This window comes from Ovis aries, chromosome 18, assembly GCF_016772045.2.
Source record: "Ovis aries strain OAR_USU_Benz2616 breed Rambouillet chromosome 18, ARS-UI_Ramb_v3.0, whole genome shotgun sequence".
NCBI classification, from domain to species: domain Eukaryota; kingdom Metazoa; phylum Chordata; class Mammalia; order Artiodactyla; family Bovidae; genus Ovis; species Ovis aries.
In genome coordinates, this window is record NC_056071.1 from 62,792,710 (window position 1) to 62,813,117 (window position 20,408).

At 51.7% G+C, this 20,408-nt stretch overlaps 2 long non-coding RNA genes across 3 annotated transcripts; one reads left to right on the plus strand and one right to left on the minus strand.

Moving 5' to 3' along the window:
• Positions 1-4,780: 4,780 nt before the first annotated feature.
• LOC114109078 (uncharacterized) lies at positions 4,781-6,296 on the plus strand. Its single transcript, XR_003585767.3, has 2 exons — positions 4,781-5,357; positions 5,765-6,296. It is a non-coding gene; the product is annotated as an uncharacterized LOC114109078 (long non-coding RNA).
• A 2-nt stretch (positions 6,297-6,298) lies between these two features.
• Positions 6,299-19,864, minus strand: LOC121817131 (uncharacterized). Of its 2 annotated transcripts, none has more exons than XR_006056922.2 (2): positions 17,466-19,864; positions 6,299-12,277 (listed from the first exon to the last, which is right to left on the minus strand). It is a non-coding gene; the product is annotated as an uncharacterized LOC121817131 (long non-coding RNA). The 2 variants fall into 2 exon arrangements; XR_006056923.2 differs by having other exon boundaries at positions 13,188-19,864.
• Positions 19,865-20,408: the final 544 nt, after the last annotated feature.

The following is a 20,408-nucleotide window of genomic DNA, read 5'->3' on the forward strand; positions in this document are numbered from 1 at the left end:
TGACTAGACCTTAGTCGGCAAAGTAATGTCTCTGCTTTTGAATATGCTATCTAGGTTGGTCATAACTTTTCTTCCAAGGACTAAGCGTCTTTTAATTTCATGGCTGCAATCACCATCTGCAGTGATTTTGGAGCCCCAAAAAATAAAGTCTGACACTGTTTCCACTGTTTCCCATCTATTTCCCATGAAGTGATGGGACCGGATGCCATGATCTTCGTTTTCTGAATGTTGAGCTTTAAGCCAACTTTTTCACTCTCCTCTTTCACTTTCATCAAGAGGCTTTTAGTTCCTCTTCACTTTCTGCCATAAGGGTGGTGTCATCTGCACATCTGAAGTTATTGATATTTCTCCCGGCAGTCTTGATTCCAGCTTGTGTTTCTTCCAGCCCAGCGTTTCTCATGATGTACTCTGCATAGAAGTTAAATAAGCAGGGTGACAATATACAGCCTTGACATACTCCTTTTCCTATTTGGAACCAGTCTGTTGTTCCATGTCCAGGTCTAACTGTTGCTTCCTGACCTGCATACAGATTTCTCAAGAGACAGGTCAGTGGTCTGCTATTCCCATCTCTTAACTACCGCACAATTGCACTCATCTCACCAGCTAGTAAAGTAATGCTCAAAATTCTCCAAGCCAGGCTTCAGCTATACATGAACCGTGAACTTCCTGATGTTCAAGCTGGTTTTAGAAAAGGCAGAGGAACCAGAGATCAAATTGCCAACATCCGCTGGATCATGGAAAAAGCAAGTCAACTTCACTAGACCTTAATCCTCAATCAGCAAGCTAAATGAGACACCCAGAGGCACCATGACAGTTCCAAGGCACCATCAAAAGACCAAAAAGTGGGTGGTAGCCCAGTTCCTGGAAATCTCCACCCCTTCCCCAAAATAGTTGGAACAATCCTCCCACTCATTAGCCTGTGAAATCACCCAGCCCATAAAAGCTAACCACACCAGATACTGAGGCCACCAGACCTGCCCTCTGTGTTGGCCCACACTCTTGTTTGTGGAGTCTGTTTCTCTCTAGATGAGTCCACTTCTAACCTATCACTTTGTTTCTCATTGAATTCTTTCTGCAATGAGACCTCAAGAACCTGGGCCTCATTAGGTCCTAAAACCAGGTACTGTGGGTTTTGGCTGGGTTTGAGTCTAAGTCATGTGGGTTAGATCCCAAGCTGGGTTTTGGCTAGGTTCAAGTCCCAGCCATGTGGGTTCAAGTCCCAATCTAAGGTAAAGAGCTTCAGTTTCTGATGGGTGATACAATGTGGAGTTCAGAGGACTATCTCCATTTGTATGGGGATTTGCTCTTAATGTGTAGCTTTTGATGAGGGTGCTTTAGGAATACAACACCATACACATTTCATTAAAAAAAAACATACTATATTTAGGTATCTATTAATAAAGTTTGGACAACAAGAAGATCATACCTGTCAATCCTAAAGGAAATCGACCCTAAATATTCATTGGAAGGACGGATGCTGAAGTTGAAGCTCAAATATTTTGGCCACCTGATGTGAAGAGCCGACTCACTGGAAAAGACACTGATGCTGGGCAAGATTGAAGGCAGGAGGAGGGGGCAGCAGAGGAGGAGATGATTGGATGGCATCACCCGCTCGATGGACATGAATTGAGCAAACACTGGAAGATAGTGAAGGAGCCTGGGGTTCATGTGGGTCACAAAGAGCTGGACATAATTTAGTGACTGAACAACTTCCCTGGAGTTTCAGTGGTTAGGACTCAGCGCTTTCACTGCCAAGAGCCTAGTTTGATCCGTGGTTGGGGAACTAAGATCCCCAAAGCCCATGTTAATATTTATGCTTTTTTGTTCAACTAAAAGAAAAGCACAGCTGGTGCAGCACTCCCCTCCCCCACCAGAAGTCAGGCAGGCCCGAGCCCACTCAGACTGGCAGCTTGGCCCCCTCGGCCTCTTTTCCCCTGGCCCTCCCACCCTCTGTCCCAGTTAACTCCTGTGCCTGGATCACAGGCTGTAAGGTGGTTTCAAAGCTCAAAACTGTGCAGGTTCCCAGTGGAAGGGCTGCCTGGTGAAGTAGCTCCAGGAAGTCGCCTCCCTCCCCGTTGGCCCCACTTGGCTCTCCTGTAAATCTGGGAGAGCATCCCTCACCTGCATCTCGAGGCAGTTGTTCCGTTCCAGAAATAGCTCCTGTTTGTTTGACAGCTTTGGGGCTGATACAGATTCCAGCCTCATTTAAGGCAAAGGAGGAGTTTGTTTGTCCGAGGTTGACCTAAAACCTGCCCTGAGGACAGAGCCACACCTGTGACTCAGGTCCTGCTAGAATTCCTCCAAGGGCTTGGGTGCAAGTGGGATCAGAGCCTCATAAAACCAACCAGCAAGTAGGCTCAAGGGAGGGGCCCGGCCAGCTTCAACCACCCACCGTCATGTGCAGCATGTAACTGATCGGCTGAGTTTAAAGCGGTAAGTGACCAACTGGTTAGTTAGTTCTCCCTCTTCCCCGATGCTGAGGGCCCAGTGCAAAGCATGGGAAACTCACCGTCTGCTAACAATGGAAGGAGGAAAGAGAAACAGCCGGTACCCAAGGCGGCACAGAACTGCACCCTGTGACCCTGGGGGAGGGGAGAGGAGTACTGGGGAGGCGAGGGCTGCCCCACGTGGACAGTTAGTGTTTCCATCAGTCCTGGCCACTTTGACAGTCCCGTAGGCCGGTGGCTTGTAAACAACAGATACTCGTTTCCCACAGTTCTGGAAGCCGGAAGTCTGAGATCAGGGTGCTGGCGTGGTCGGGTTCTGAGAGCTCTCTTCCAAGCTGCAGATAGATGCCTGTTTCCTCTCTGTCCTAGAAGGGCAGAAGGTGAGGAAGGGGCAGAGGGGCTCCCTGGGGCCCATTAGGACACTAATCCCATTCGGGAGGGCTCCACCCTCCTCGCCTAATCACCTCCCCGAAGTCTTAACACCAGCGCGTTGTTGTTCAGTCCCTCAGTCACGTCTGAGTCTTTGCGACCCCATGGACTGCAGCATACCAGGCGTCCCTGTCCTTCACCATGTCTTAGAGCCTGCTGAAACTCCATGATGCCCTCCAACCATCTTGTCCTCCGTCGTCCCCTTCTCCTCCTGCCCTCAGGCTTTCCCAGCACACTGGAGACCAGATTTCAGCACATGGATTTTGTTCAGGGAAATAGTTATTCCTTAGCAGGTTCTCTGCAGTGGTGGCATTTTAAACTGACAGGGCTTGATACAGGGAATTAGTTTACAAAATCACTTGATGGACCGAAAGCAATGGACCAGAAATCCATGACTGGGGGACCCACCAACAAGGGCCCAGACCAGGACCGTGGGGAGTTGGGAGGCCACCACCGGCACTGTTCAAGGGTGTGCATCGGGGAGGTGACCTAGCAGGGAGGTGACCCAGGGGTCGGGAAGCACGGTGACTGCTGCCTCCAGCACCAAGGAAATGGAGACAAGGACCCAGACTCGCTGGTGTCTCTGTGATCTGGGTGCCAGGAAACCAACTCCTGGAAGGCTTCCACTGAGCGGAGGAGGGGGTGGGAGGGTGGTGCTGGAGGGACACGGGGGAGGGAGTGCTTAATATGGGAAGCAGACTGGACATGATCTCCATCCGGAACCTGTCTTTCCAACTCCCAGAGCAAAACGGCCCTCAGCGTCATGGAGGGGGTAGAATAAACAAAAGGACAAGCCCACTAACCACCTAACTGCACTGCCCCCTCCTACTTTAAACTCAGCGTGTCATTCACACATTGCATATGGCTGCACACACCGAAGCTGACACTTCCGCCTTCCAAACTTGAGCATCAGTTATCACTCAGAAGCCCAGCCCCCAGGGAGTCTGGGAAGCAAGAAAGGAGGCTCCCAGTCCATCCTCCCTTCCAGCACCGAGGCTGGAGGGAGGAGAAAGGCTCCCCAAAGACCCACTGCTGCTGGTCTAGGGGCTGGGTGGGGAGGGAGAAGACCCGTTGGTGCCAAGGGTGGGCAGTGGGGGCAGAGTTCAGCTCCTGCAGAGCTCAGAGCTTCTGGGTCCCCTTCCCAGGCCTGTATCTCCCAGGGCGGTGGGGAGCTTTCCTGTAGACCATTGATCCAGGGGAGAAAAATCAATTAAAGCCCATTGACTGAAAAAATAACTTGGGCTGGAATTTTTCTAGTGAGAAGAAAAGCTCCAAGCCATAGCTCATCTACTGCTCTATTAATAACACACAAAGCCACAGCCGATAAATAGGACAAGTGTGAAGTGTGTACATTATGCTGAGGAGTGGGGAAAGGAGTGAAGCAGGGGAGGGTGAGGGGACAACATATGGGGACAGGAAAAGGGAAGATGGCAAACGAGGAGAGGAAAGCAGGGGAAGAAGCCAGGGAGACAGAGGCAGAGAGGAAGGGACCGAGGATGGAAAGCTGGTGCCGAGTCGGAGCGGCGGGCGATGGGGTCATAGCCCTGCTCGGGCAGCGAGCGGCCGGAGTGCGAAAGGGAGGGCTGGGTTCGTTCTCCCATAAATAAGAACTCTATTTCCTTTGCAGTGAATATAAGAGATAGGCCAAGCTTCTGGAAGCAGGCTCCCACTCAGCTCCGAGTGGCTGATGTAACCCATATCCGGCGGGAAGAGCCTGGAAGCACTGGCTTCTCACCCCGCTTCCCGGTGCCCTAGATGTGTGTTGCCTCTTATCTTCCCACTTGCTCAGAGTTCAGTAGATAAGCTTGTTTCCAATTCTTTAGGCTCTCCCTTGCCTCGCCTAAGGTAACCATCACTAATGTGTACTCCCTGTTCCTCTTCATGCTCACATAACAGAGATTGTCTCTGTCGATGTGGTGGGGGGGATGGGACGGAGAGCAGGAGGGAGGGAGGAAGGGGAGCATTCCACAGATACACAACCCCGAGCCTGCGGCTGCACTTAACCTAAACAGCACGCTGATCAGAGTGGAGGGGTTCCCTCCTGCTGGATTGCTGGCGCTGGCCTTTGAGGGGAGGTTGAAGGGTCCAGGGCGCAGAGATGGAGCTTGGGGAGGGGCAGGGCACCTCTGACATAACTGCAGAGCTTCTTGGAGCAGAGGTGTGGGGCTGAGGGGAGGGTTGTGTGTAGAGGAGGTCAGGGCCGGGGGTGACTTGGGTCGGCCTGATGATCAGAGCTCACGGAGGATGGCCATTAACCAGGACGAGCGCTGAAAAAGCCCTTTCTACTGCCTGAATGCCTCAAGTAGTTGGACGAAATCAGTTCTAGGGTCTCTGGACTCAAAGTCTTTTTTTGTTTGTTTTGGTTGCTCCATGAAGCTTGCAGGATCTTAGATGCCTGAGGACCAGCGACTGAAGCCTGGAACTCTAATCAATAGCCTCCAGGACGTCCTCTCTGGACTCAAATTCTGCAACTCTGACCAAGTGAGTGAATTCTAACACCGCCTGAAATGAGAGGGTCCCCGGACAGCATCTGGTACCCTCTGGGCCTGTCCTTCCCTGACCCCCTGGTGCTTAACAGGGTGGGTGGCTGCCACGTGGGAGCATTTGATCTAGTGACCTGAAAGTGAAAGTTGCTCAGTCATGTCCGATTCTTTGGGACCCACCCTGGACCATGCAGTCCATGGAGTTCTCCAGGCCGGAATACTGGAGTGGGTAGCCATTCCCTTCTCCAGGGGATCTTCCCAACCCAGGGATCGAACCCAGGTATCCTGCATTGGAGGCAGATTTTTTACCAGCTGAGCCACTGGGGAAGTCCAAGAATATGGAGGGGGTATCCCTTCTCCAGGGGTCCAGAGCCAGGAAATGAAGCGGGGTCTCCTGCATTGCAGGCCGATTCTTTACTGCTGAGCTACCAGGGAAGCCTAAGACACACCCTGCGGACACTCCACTGCGGATGGAACCCAGGACCTCCTAGTGACCTGGACTTGCTGTTTTCTCGTCTTCTGTGTAGTCTGCTGGGGAACTGATGACCCCACTGTGCCTGGTGAACAGCCAGAGCAACACCCAGGGGTGTGGGGACAGCGAGTGACTCTCCAGGGACAGTCTGGGGGGGGCGGGGGGCTAGCATGCATTAGGGGAGCATTTTCAGGTGGTGAGAAGTCAAAGGACTTACTCTTCAACTACGACGGAAGGAGGTCGTAGGTAGAATGCTTGAAAATGGTTAACCACTTCACTATTCTTTGGTTTTTAAATGAGGAGAAAGCTCCCAGCCATCACTTTTCCTCCTGATAGGGAAAAGTTATGGCTGGCTAAAATATTCAAGAGATCTGATACCAAGTGAAAAATTCAAGCATAAATTCAATAGATGATTTGGCTCTCATAAGCTTTCCTTCATCTGCTATTAAAAAAGGAAAAACAAAACATGCTTATAAAATACGTGTTTATTTGAACACCCATGTTCACAGCAGCATTATTCACAACACCTAAAATGTGGAAGAAACTCGATTCTCCACTGAGGGGATGAATGGATTAGTAAAATGTGATGTGTGTATGTGTATGTATGTATGGACACAATGGGTCATTATTCAGCCTTAGAGAGGAAGGGAATTCTGACATGCATTATGACGTGGATGGATACTGAGGACACTCTGTGAACTGAAACAAGCCAGACATAAAAGGACGAACACTGCACGATTCACTTACACGAATGACGTTGTCTGGAACAGGCAAGGTCACAGAGACGGAAAGGGGATGGCGGGTGTCAGGGGCGGGCTGTGGGGAGTCCGAGTCGGGGGTTACTGTTCAACAGGAGGAGAGCTTCAGTTTGGCAAGATGAAAAAGAGCCTGGGGGAAGGACAGCGGTGATGGATGCGTGGCTGCACAGTGAACCGCACACATAAAAACGGCGAAGACGGTAAATTCTGTGCCTTTTTACCACAGTAAAGAAACAGTCTAAAAGTACAAACACATACGTGATGACGGCACACCAAGTAAAAAAAAAAACAAAACACAAACACAATAAAAACGGGCCAAAATCCTCCTTCCCAGAAGCAAACGACACTGTTTTGACATGTTTACTTGCCACTTTTTCTAAAAGTTCGGGTTATAGTATGTACATAAATGTGCTACGTTTTTGATTATTATATCATAGCATTTTTCATATTAAAAGCATCTATAAAATTTAAAAAATCCATCCATACAAAATCTGTGGTTTAATAATATTCCGTGGGCTCCACACGGATGGACCTTGAAATCACTAAAAGAATAACACATATAGCAGGTTCTCATTACTTATCCATTTTGTACATGGTATATCGATAGTGTATGCTTGTCAACCCCAATCTCCCAATTCCTCCCACCTCCCGCTAGAGATAACAATTTAGACACCCAGAGAGTAACACCTCCTTTGATCCCATTCCCCGTCTCTTGCTCCCCAAGGGAATGACTTAGTCTCCTTGGCGACAGCAGGTCAGGAACAGGCCCCTGCAAGGTCCTCGAACCCCAGGACAAGGGTTTACACAAGAAGTCCAGTGAGCGCTGTGGGTTCAGGGCTCCACAGGGCCTCCTGACCACTGACTCTGCAATCCCCTTCGCCTTTTCTTCACAGCCATGAAATGAAGACACAGTCCCAGCCATCACGCCAGTTTTGGGGCAGGCAGGAAGAAGAGGGGCTGTTTCTTGGGGCTTTGCCTTTCTATTAGGGAAGAGGAGCCTCTCTAATGACACATATTTCCCCAGACATTTCATCGGCCAGACCTGGGACACATTCTCCCTCTCCCCAATGCCTCAGACCCATCACAGGCTACAGGAAGTAAAACTGTTTAGCCGATCATAACTTAACCCCCAAGCTAAGGTCGTTCCACCCCCTTATCCCAAAAGATCAGATTTCTGTTACCTGAAGGAAGCTACTGGGGCTCTGAAAGGGCAGGGCACGGGGTCTGGGAGGAGGCTGGCTGCCAGCCCTCACCAGAGTGGACGCCAGGGGAACCCAATGTCTTCTGCTAAACAAATGCACACCGGTACGTTTGTGTGACATACAGCCACGTGTTCAAGTACTCCTCGAGGATGTTTCTGGAAGGGATTTCCGATGTACAACCCCAGTTTATGTAAAGCCTACGTGAGTCAGCTGCTAATATCGAGCTGGCGCAATAACGTGATGGATAACAGTCCAGACGCCTCCCATCTCCATAGGCTCCTGTGACAGACACAGCCGATCAGATGAAGACTTAACTATTACTTTTGGTCCGTAATAGGTAAGTGACTACATTTGGATCCTAAAAAACACCCAGTTTGAACAGGGGGTGGGGAAAGGCGACTTAAGAGATGCACACACGTGCAAGCAAACAGGGGCTGGCTGGCAGCTCTGAACACAGACAGGGAGGAGTCCTGGTAACGCTTGACACCGTGAAGTCACAGCTGAACGTGGCTGCGCCCACTTTGGGTGGAGCCGGAAGTGGTCGGGCTTGAGTCTCCCATCCAGTAGCCTCTGCATCTAGAATTCAGTGGTTTGGAGGGGAAAGAAAAAAGATGAGCAGCATTGCATCCAAGGGAAGCTACTACTCAACGGCTGGAGAGAGGCATGTGAGCAGATCTATAAAACACCTCTGTCCGCCTGTGATGCATGCAGCATTGTCACTTGCTGACCGCTGAGTTAATACACAAATCAATAAGGCATTTACTTCGACAGGAAATGGTCTGTGTGGATTCCTTGTTGTGGCAGTTGCACCAGGGCTTTGCTTTGAGAGGGCTGGAGGAAAGATTGTATGAGCTTCCACCCGGCAGGTCAAAATAAGGCTATTTTTTCCCAAAGCACAGTCTCCTTAAAGGGTTTCATGTTTGAATATGCTTTTGAGAAATAACTAGAAATATACACTTTCGGGTATTGGGTTGGCGAAAAAGTTCGTTCTGGTCTTCTGTTAAGGTGTTACAGAAAAACCTGAACAATTGTTTTTGCTGAATCAACAGTTTGGGACAAGCTATATATAGTCTTTACTTTTTTCACATAATAAACTAATGATTTTTCATGGGTTGAACTTCCAAGAACATCTAATTTCCAGACACTGTTTTTACTTGCTTCCATGTATGGAAATTCATAGTACTCAAAAAATCTCAAGGACAAGTTAGCTAACAAAGGTCTGTATAGTAAAAGCTATGGTTTTTCCAGTAGTCGTGTACGGATGTGAGAGCTGGACCATAAAGAAGGCTGAGAGCCAAAAAACTGATGCTTTCAAACTGTGGTGCTGGAGAAGATTCTTTAGAGTCCCTTGGACTGCAAGGAGATCAAACCAGTCAATCCTAAAGGAAATTAAGCCTGAATATTCACTGGAATGACTGATGCTGAAGCTCCAATACTTTGGCCACCTGATGCAAAGAGCCAAGTCACTGGAAAGGACCCTGATGCTGGGAAAGATTAAGGGCAAGAGAAGGAGTTTGATTACGCTAACTCTCCCTGAGAGTTTGATTACGCTAAGACTCTGCCACACTGCTGAGCCCATGAAGCAGCATTTTCCTGTCCCCTCCCATCTCCCATCCGAGTAAACCACTGTTTATCTAACACTTAGGATGTTCCAGGCTCTGAGCACTCTGAGCATGAACAGCCACAAAAAAGCAAAAGAAACATCGTTGCCTTCCAGAAGCTTCCAACTCAGGAACTGTCTACGAGGAATTAAAGTGAAAGCCAGCTAACTGAACAGCACACCAGGCTGGGACTTTTGCGTGCTCTGGGGAAACAGAAGAGCAGGGAGGGGGTCATTTGCAACTGGAGGGCCTGGGAGGCCTGGAGGCAAGATTGGAACTGAGCAGAGAGGTTGGGAGATGTAGGAAGGCACTCCTCAATGAAGTGAGAGTGAACGAAAGTGTGGAAAATGAAGGGGCATTTTCATCAGCAAAGACACACCTGTGAGGCTGTGTGGGGGAGGGGCTCGGGATGGAGCAGAAGGGAGAGAGAAAAGCAGTCATAGATGAGATTTAGTTAGTGCCTATCACATGCCAGGGGGCTTCCCTGGTGGCTGAGAAGGTAAAGAAGCTGCCTGCAACTCAAAAGACCTGGGTTCAATCCCTGGTTGCGAAGATCCCCTGGAGAAGGAAATGGCAGCCCACTCCAGGATTCATGCCTGGAGAATCTCATGGACAGAGGAGCCTGGCAGGCTACAGTTCATAGGGTCGCAAAGAGTCCGACACGACTAAGTGACTAACACACACACGCCAGGAGCACTGTACGTACTATTTCAAACATTCCAACAATCCTGAATAGTAATATTCTGATCTTACAGATCAAGATACTGGCCCAGAAGGAGTTTCCTGGTAGCCTAGTGGTTAGGATTCTGGGCTTTCAATGCCAGGGCCAAAACCTGCTGGGGAAACTGAGCAACGTGGCCCCTTCTCCCCCAACCCCCACCCTCTGAAAAAAGAAATTTAAAAACAAGGAAAAAAAGAAACGTAACAGAGGAAAAAAGAAGAGGACTGAAAAGTGGGGTATTATTCCACGATGAGGCTGCCAGACAAAATATAGGACACCTAGTTAAATTAGAATTTCGGATAAACAAGGAAGACTTAAAAGAAACTGACCCAGAGAGTGAAAAAACTCACCTGAGGTCACTGAACCATTGAGTGGTGGAACCGATATTAAAATCTGGGTCTGTCTCATGGAAACTTCTTTTTTTCTCCCCCTATTATGCCACATTTCCCTTTTAGCCCAGCTAAAGAGCTAGGCCTTTTTAGAGAACTTTTTATTTCATCCTGGAGGATAGCTGGTTAACAGTGTGGAGGCAGTTTCCAGGTGTACAGCAAGGTGATTCAGTTATACGCGGCATGCAACTATTCTGCGCTCCATAGGCGGTGGGGGTGGAGGACAACGCCGGGAGGGGCAGTGCCGCGCGTTTCTGCTCGGACGGGGCCGACTGTGCGTCCTGCATTGGGCTGGCCCTGGTCCACTCTGAGGCTGGAGGCAGAAGAGAAACTGTCCCTGCCCTCCGAGAAGGCGCAGCTTGGTGGACAAGCAGGAAGGTTAACAGGTCACTTTCATGGTGAGGAGGATGACAGCAATTTGGGTGGAATGCTACGGAAATGCCCTTCCAAGGAAGGCTTCTTCGAGATGCCACCTGAGCTGCTTTGGAAGAGGAGGAACGTCGAAGGTGGGGAGAAAGGGTCTCTATGCAGAGAATGGCCAGCCTGAAAACAAAGGTCTGAACCACTGGAGCTGGGGGAGGCGGAAGGGGTGGAAAAACGAGGCTGCGTGTTTGAAACGCCTGGTGGAGGAGCGGCTCCAAACCTGAGTTTCGACTGGAATGATGTGGTTCCAGCTGCAGGTTAGGAAACCTCCGGAGAGCCTTGGGAAAGGAGGGCTGGAGCAGGTAGCGCAGCTGGTTGCAAAGGGCCCGCAGCATAGCAGGGACGGTGCGGAAAGAGAAAAGCTGGTGTGAGAAAGATTTAGCAGAACCTGATGGCTGTCGGTCGGGTTACGGAGCCAGGGCAGTCGAAGATGCTTTCCAGGTGTCGGTCCCGGGCACGTGGGTGTGACGGGTGAGCGGGCAGGCGCAGGGACGGACCCCGCGGGACGGAGCATGCGGATCTAGAGCTCCAGGGAGAGCCACAGGCAGCTGAGAATTGTTGGCTGCCCGCGGCTGTGGAGGCCACGAGGACGGGCCGCTCAGGGGGACACAGGGCAGCAGGCAGGAGGAGGGGACGGGCCAGAGGAGGGAAAGCCAGAGGCCAGAAGACGGACCAGGTGGATGAACAGGGTGGCAGAGCTGAGGAGGGGGTCTGGGAACCTCCTGAGCGTGGGGATGAGAAAGCGAGGTCAGAAAGGCCTCACCTGTGCGCGCTCCACTGCAGGCGATGATGCGGTACCTGCGGGGAGACGGTCAGCGCACACCTGCTCTCACGGCTTGGCTGGGACTGCAAGGAGACGAGCAGCGACTCCTGGGGGACATGGGGTCAAGAGACAGCCCTGTTTCTAAAGACAGGGAGAGACGTTGCCACGGGAAGAGAGCCCGGGGCTCAGGGCAGGTCCCCAGGATGGGGGGAGGGGGAGCGCAGGTGGAGACGGGAACGCGGGCTCAGCCAGGAGCAGCCACGAGGGCACCCCAGGCGTCTGAGCGAACAAACCTGGGCCACTGTGGGGAGGCGAGGGAATGGAGAGGACACAGGCAGGTTTCTTATGAGCTTTGAGAAAAGTCATTTCGAGAATCTGCTGAGCAAAATGGTGGTGCAGGGCCAGAGCAAGGGAAAAGAAGGGTCAAGTGGCATCGAACGCTCAGGCTATGCTGGGACTGCAAGTCATGGCAGAAATCTACACTCGTGAGCGGTGTTGTCCCCGGAAGATCCCAGCATCTCAGAAGCACAGGGTTGGAAGTGAGTGGACCCAACAGGGACGTTCCATGGGCCGTAAGCAGTAAGGGAACCTGGAAGAAAAAGTCAAGGTGAAAACCGCTCAGTCGTGTCTGACTCTTTGCGACCCCATGGACTGTAGCCCACCAGGCTCCTCAGTCCATGGAATTCGCCAGGGGATCTTCTCGACCCAGGGGCTGAACCCGGGTCTCCTGCAGCGCAGGCCGACGCTTTACCGTCTGGGCCACCGGGGAAGCCAGGGGAACCAGAGGACACTGGTAACTGCTCGTGGGGTTCTGGGCTGGGATGGAAAAGAGGGGTTAGAGAACAGGAGGGCTGAGGCTGAAACAAAGGGGTGACAGGGAAGAGGGGGCGAGAGCTGGAGACAAGAGGATGCTGGGAGTCTGAGATGCCAAGGGTGGCCCCGCTTCCCAGGGATAACGTGGACCCGGATGTGGTGGCTGAAGAGGTGGGAGGGAAGGTGACTGGGGTTTTGGAGGCCAAGGTATAAAGAGGCTGCCGCGACTGAGATGATGCAGGTTGGAGCGGCCTGGGTGGGAGAGAGGAGTTTAAGAGCCGAGCCTTCAATGAGCACGGGGCAGGGTGAGCAGAGACCATCATGGGGTGATGGCTTCAGCCTCAGAGCCAGCGCTGCCTTAGGTAGGACTTGGTCAGACGGTCACTAAGGAAGGAGGCAGGCAATCCTCAACTGCATTCTTGCCACAAGGGCGCCTCTGTTTACTCACAACAGTGCAAGGACACACCCAGCCCATTCCTCGGGGAGTAAGAGGAAGGGACGGTTTAGAACACGCTAGTCCTTCCTCTGCGTCACCCCTTAAAGCTGTCTGTGAGCGCTAAGGGAGTTCGCAGGCAACTTTATCCTGGGATGTGGAGGCAGGGGCCCCCCGGGACAGCCATTTCCGAGTGGGAGCTGCTGACCCCACCACAGCTTGCTCGAACTCATGTCCACTGAGTTGGTAATACCATTCAACCATCTTATGCTTTGTAGTCCCCTTCTCCTCCAGCCTTCAATCTTTCCCGGCATCAGGGTCTTTTCCAGTGAAGCGGCTCTTCGCATCAGGTAGCCAGACCCCGTGCTTACCTGCACACGTAAGAATTCATTTGTTAGCCAGACTTTTCTTAAAGACATCTGCCATTATCAGCGGTTAAGTTTTGAGTCTCTCCGGAGTGGATTACTGTCCGTTAAAAGTAGGATAAAGCAACTCTTTTTGTGTTTTCTGTCAACCAGAACTCAGGTTTTCAACACAGGAGCTCCTCTTGGAAGTGTGTCTACGTTGGAGCCCAGCTGCTCGTGTCTTACCGTCGTCACGTTTCCTCTTGGGACACAGAGATGCTTTGGCTGGGAAGGGTAAACCGAGCAGGGCTCGTGGACTGTGTGGTCACGGTGGGGTCAGGAGAAGGGGACGACAGAGGATAAGACGGCTGGATGGCATCACAGACTCAATGCACATGAGTTTAAGCAAAGATAGTGATGGACAAGGGAGCCTGGCGTGCTGCAGCCCACGGGGTTGCAGAGTCAGACGTGACTGAGCGACTGAACAATAACCCAAACCAGCCCAGAATCGGAGAGATGAGTGGAGGAGGCGTGTTCACTTAGAATGAGTGGGCAGGACGGACGTGTAACAGTCCTGGGGAGCGTCAACACTTCACGCGGTTCACCTATCACCACAGTTGATTCCTGTTTGTCTGAAGACTGGCATTGCTAAGCCTGATTTACAGCCAAGGAAATGAAGAGTTAAAAGGCTTCAAGGCCTCAGGAGGTCTCCTGCATGACAAAGGGCACGGTCAGGCCCTCACCAGTTAGGATGACTCTTGCCACGCCTCAGTTCTGCCGGCCTAAGTACCTTTATAGCTGGTGTACCTTCCAAAGCCTGGAACTCCAAACCCATTTCTGCTATTAAGTTCAAGTGGAAACTCTGAACAAGGAATGGCTCATGAAAAACGATAAAAAGAAAAAAGTAGGACATGATGTCAGTAGCGAAGTACTGAGAAAAACCTCAGGCATCTCAATAGCAGTTCCAGGGGATTCATTTGGTAATTTGATGAATTCCCAAGGCAAAATTATAGCTCTTTTACACTGAGTGCTGTGAGTGCAAGCTAAGCTGCTTCACTTGGGTCTGACTCTTTGTGACCCCATGGACTGTAGCCCACCAAGCTCCTCTGGGATTCTCCAGGCAAGAATACTGGAGTGGGCTGCCACGACCTCCTCCAGGGGATCTTCCAGACCCAGGGATCGAACCCGCTTCTCCTATGTCTCCTGCACTGGCAGGCAGGTTCTTTACCACTAGCGCCACCTGGGAAGCCCCCTGAATACTCGGTATGACTTTATCACAAATATTTACAAATTTATCATCCAATTTATTTTATCTACTGCCTTTTCACTTAGAAATTAACTTTTTTTTTTTTTTTTTAAAGGCTAGTTTGAAACCAAATGCTGTCCTGGGCACTGGGTGGTTAACTCTCAAGACCCAGGTGAAATGTCCCCTCCCCAGGAAGGCCATTATCTGACCAGCTTGGGCTAGGGTCCTCTTATCCCCAGACTCTCCACTTGCTGCCAGGATGGCCAAGAGGAAGTGAGACCAGTATCTTGAGCTCGCTAGTCATGGCCTGCCTCCTGTCTGGGCACATCATCTTGTCTTCTGGCCTCATAGAGCAGGTGCTTGACAAAGGGGGATGAACAGCTGGGCTCATCTCATCTGCTACGTCACTGCCTTTTAGCGAAGGGAGAAAGTCCTGCTCAGACACGGCAGCTCAGCCCACTCTCACCGAGCTCCTCGTTCCAGCACTGACGGGCCTCTCACACTGATGCAGGAGGGGGCTGGCTTCTTGTATTTCTACCCTGCAGTAAGTGTGCTGTGCGACAAGTGTGCCTATCAGAGCTACCATCACTAGCGACTTCAACCTTCCTTAGATTCATGGGCAATAACCAGATTCGTTTCTGGACTAAACCACTTAGCCTCAGAAAAAGTCTAAGTAAGTAAGTAAGTGAAGTCACTCAGTCGTGACCGACTCTTTGCGACCCCACGGACTGTAGCCCACCAGGCTTCTCTGACGTCCATGGGATTCTTCAGGCAAGAATACTGGAGTGGGCTGCCATGACCTCCTCCAGGGGATCTTCCAGACCCAGGGATCGAACCCGCTTCTCCTATGTCTCCTGCACTGGCAGGCAGGTTCTTTACCACTAGCGCCACCTGGGAAGCCCCAGAAAAAGTCTAAGACCTTATAAAACTCTAGAACATAAAATGTTGCATCAATGGTGTCAGCTTTATAGATGTGGGCAATTAGGATCTATCACCACAGTTTAAGCTCCAAATCTAATATATGCACTGATTTTGGGTATAGGGAGGAGGGTCCCTTGAACAGGCCCAGTTTCAAAGATTCCACAATCAAGAATACACTGTACATTTGATGATTAAGAAAAACATGTACGTTACCTACGTTGTTGCTTTAGTCCCTAAGTCGTGTCTGACTCTGCAACCCCATGGACTGTAGCCCACCAGGCTCCTCTGTCCATGGGATTTCCCAGGCGTGAATACTGGAGGGGGTTGCCATTTCCTTCTCCAGGGGGTATCTTCCCAAACCTGTGTCTCTAGCATTGGCAGGCGGACTCTTTACCGCCGAGCCCCCAGGGAAGCCCGTATACACCGACAGTTTTATTTAACTTGCACTGATTCACACGAGGGGTGACCCACCGCAGGCAGGGGACCAGAGAAGCTCCTGGTACCATCTAAGACCCTGCACACACCCTAGTCTTGCCAGCAACCCACCCTTTAGCAACTTTGCAGAAGGAACAGACTGTTACTGTCCCGTACCTCTGCCTGACTATATGACCTCCCCCTGCTCACCAGAAAGGGGGGCACAGTACTTGAGGTACTAGCCTACTGTGGTCCCCCTTTGTGCGGCAAAGTAATAAAGCCACTCCTTCCTTCTCCAAAAACATAAAACCCCACAACAAACAAGCTAGGCCTAACTAGATGCTTAAATACAAACTTTCATCCTGATTTTTTTCTAAATATTTCATTGGCAACTTAGTTTGGCTGAAACAGGGTTCGACCCCCAAATTTACAAAGGCTCCGCGGCCTAACAAAAGGCAAACATTCCAGCTCTGGCTACAGCCCTATCACCACACCTTGCAACGCGACCTTCAACAGCTCCTCTCTTGGCTAGTTTCCTTAGGGGCAAAAGGGACTGGGCTAGCAGTGCTCAGAGCTAGTGTTCTCCACACTGTCACCTGAATATTCACTTAAGGACTGATGCTGAAGCTGAAGCTCCGATACTCTGGTCACCTGATGTGAAAAGCCAACTCACAGGAAAAGACCCTGACGTTGGGAAAGACTGAAGGCAGGAGAAGAAGGGGACGACAGAGGATGAGATGGTTGGATGGCATCACTGACTCAATGGACGTGAGTTTGAGCAGGCTCCGGGAGATAAAGAAGGACAGGGGATTTGGAATGCTGCAGTTTATCGGGTCCTAAGAGTAGGTACTTTGGCCATCTCATGCAGAGTTGACTCACTGGAAAAGATTCTGATGCTGGGAGGGATTGGGGGCAGGAGGAGAAGGGGACGACAGAGGATGAGATGGCTGGATGGCATCACCGACTCGATGGATGTGAGTCTGAGTGATCTCCGGGAGTTGGTGATGGACAGGGAGGCCTGGCGTGCTGCGATTCACGGGGTCGCAAAGAGTCGGGCACGACTGAGCGACTGAACTGAACTGAAGAGTAGGACAACTTAACAATGATACTGTTACTGATGCAGAATGCCAACTCCAAAAGAACTAACGTTAGACGTAACCAAAGAGCAACTTCATGGGGCAGCCAAACTAGCTTGCGGTAAGGGAGGTTAACTTAGCATGAGTTCACTGCCTGAACTGTTTCCGATCTTTTAGAAATAGAAATAAGGTAAAATCAGATTTGTTAGGCTCCCTATAATTAATAAATGAGAAGATACTCTGAAAAAAAGAGAAAAAGAGATATCGGTGTCTTTCGAGTCATATCCTTTGTTCTCCCACCCTCTACCCTCTCCGCACGTGTCCCTAACCCCCGTGGTTTTGCGGCCCAGTTGGAGACCTAATGGAGGTTGCGGGAAGGGAGCCATGAGGCCGAGGGAGGGGCGGTGACATCCACAGGGCTGGGTGTCACACTCGCACTTTTTGTCTGGTGCCGTCCCGCCAAGGGACACACACTCCCGGCAGGCTGTCTGTTGCCACACCTCCTTGGCCACTGGTGAGCTCGGACTCACTTCACACGCCTCTCGTGAGTGTTCCAGTCTTCTGCCTTCTTATGTAGCTGCTGACACTCATTTTCACGGTGGACAGGAAGTTTCATTGGAGTTCTTAAGACACGAAAATAGTCAAGCATTTTCACACCCAAGTCCTCTGTCACGGTGCCTTCGTCTTTCGATGAACCAAAAAGCAAACCACCATTCCACGCACAAGGCATTAAGCTGTCGACGGACCCAGCCACGGTGTCTTGTCCTCACGAGCCGAAGAATAAAGGCAGGCAAACGTGGCTGTAAAATACCCAGTTTAATTAGGGGCACTAGCTAGTTTTCTTGCCGTCAACAGAACAGGACTCTGGCTCAGACGGTAAAGAATCTGCCTGCAATGTGGGAGACCTGGGTTTGACCCCTCGGTCAGGAAGATTCCCCGGAGAAGGGCATGGCAACCCACTCCAGTATTCCTGCCTGGAGAATCCCCATGGACAGAAGGGGCCTGGTGGGCTACAGTTCATAGGGTCGCAAAGAGCTGGACATGACTGAGCAACTAAGCACACAGCCGTTCAGAGAGAACACTTACTGGTTCAGTTTACTCTGCCCAAACAGAACAAAAGCAAAGCAATAAAATTAGCCCTACCTTTAGAGGCCTGTGGCTCTGGAACTGCACTTTAACGTGTCCTTTTAAATGGGTTTTTCACCTTCAGCAGCCAATGGAAGCAGGCGAGAGCAAACACAGCGCCACGTCTCCGCACGCCCACTCATAAGTTAAAGAGCAGAAAACAAGAGTCTCTCCCATCAAGGAAAACTAATACTCTAGGGCAATTTTTAAAAGTTATTCATGCAGCAGGGGAACAGCTGGGCCCTCTCGGTGTTGTCTCCTACCTACCACCATTCCTGACAGTTAAACCCTTCCAGCCTCCTCCACTTGACTGTGAACTCTGCAGACCCATGACTCAGAAGCTAAGTGACCTAACTGGGTACTTCCCCCATTTCTGGTATCTATGGGGAACTATCAACTACTTGCAAAGACACCCTTCCATCAATTACTAGAGAGCGGGGAAAGTGAAATTAATTAAGCCACATACAAATTCTCCCACAACTGGTTTTTCACTTATGAACCATTTATGCGGAATTTATATGCTATGAAGCCAGAAATGAGTTATTTCAACAGACATGACTTTCTCAAACTGTGTGGGTGCAACACTCCAAAGGGAATTACTCAGGATTTAAAACTCAGATGCAAAAACAGAATGATCTAATTTTTCACTCCCCACACTAACATTTTCAAGTCCATGCCATTTCAAAATAACTGGGGACTAAATGAGACTGACAAAATCACTTTTTAATCAGAATACACTAACTTTCCTCTAAAGGTTCTTTAAAAAGACACCTGCTTGTTTTAACAAGTTGGATCTAAGGTTGATGTATTACAGTTCAGAATAACCATGGTGTTCAACTGCGAGAATACCGCTCCGAAAGACAAGGTAAAAGTGAATGTACATTTGAGAAATTCACACCGCAAAAGGAGTACAAAAAAGACACTCTGTTTCTCGTGAGTTTCTTTCTTAAAAACTAGTTTTTATTTCTATTGCTTCAAACCCAAAGTCAGGTCGACCAAAACAACGAACAAGGACAGGACCACATCGCTGCAACATAGATAGCTATTTAGGAAGGTTTAACTTGCCTAGAATTCGCGCCAGGAAAAGAAAAAAAAACCAGGAGGGGGGACCTCTGCTTCAGGTATAAAGGAAAACTGGGCGGGAAAATTTGCGGCATTTTCAACAAGGAGATAAATGCAAAGCCTGGCGAGCGTGAGAAGCGTCTACACGGGTGAGAAAGAGGTGAAGACGGTGGTCGAGGGGAAACGACGACTGGCTGGAGAGCGAAGAAAGGGAAGCTGAGAAGGAAATGCTCTGAAGCCACAACAAGCCAAGCTACCGGCCCGGCGGCCGGGACCCTTCAGCCAGTTCTAAGATCTACGGGGAAGCAGGCACCCAACGGCTAAGTCGCAGGTTTCCGCGGGTCACGAAAGGATAACGGACATCCTCTCAACGGCGGGCCCGGGGGCGCGGCGCGCCGCTTCCGCCCGCCCGAGCCGCCCGGGACCCGGCAGGGCGCGCGACCGCGGAGCTCGCGGCGAGAATGTGGGCCCGCGGCCGCCCACCGGCGTTCCCCTTGGCCGCCCGCCTTTGTTCGCCTGGCCCTGTTCTCCCCTCACTCGACCGCCGTCGCCGGCCCGGAGCCGGGTGTCAAGAGCAAACGCCGCCTGACGCGAGAAACGAGGCACAGGCGCTACTCGTCAAACCAGACTTTATTGGGGGGCGCCCCGTGCGCGCCTCCATCTACCCCCGCGTGGCCCGCCGGCAGGGACGCCGCGTTCGGCTCGGCCGGCCCTGCCCCGCAGGCCCCCTCCCCCGCGGCGCCGGGGGGGCCGCGCGGACGGCTCACCGGCTCCCGAGGCGGCGGCGGCGGCGGCTGCAGCGTCGACACCCCGCTCCAGAGGGCGGCCCGGGGCCCCCCGGGGCGGCGGGCTTCGCTGCCGTTGCACCGCGGAGGGCGGGAGCCGCACGACTAGCGGCGAAGGCGGCGGCGGCGGCGGCGCGCTGACGTCACGCGCAGCGGCCATCCAGCGCGCGCGCGCGCGGGGGGGGAGGGGAGGGGGAAGCCGTCCCGGCGGCCCCCAATCCGGGAGGAACTCGGGCTGGGTGGGCGGGGCCGCTGCGGCTCACGGGCCGTTCGATTGGCCCAGGAGGAGGAGCGAGCAGGCGAGCAGGCGAGTAGGGACGAGGCGGCGGGGCGGGCCAAGGCAGCACGGAAGTCTCGCGAGGCCGAGCCTGAGCGGAGTGTGGCGGCGGCGGCGGCGGCGAGATCTGGGCTCGGGGTGAGGAGTTGGTATTTGTGTGGAAGGAGGCGGAGGCGCAGGAGGAAAAGGGGGAAGCGGAGAGCGCCGGCCCCGGAGGGCGGGAG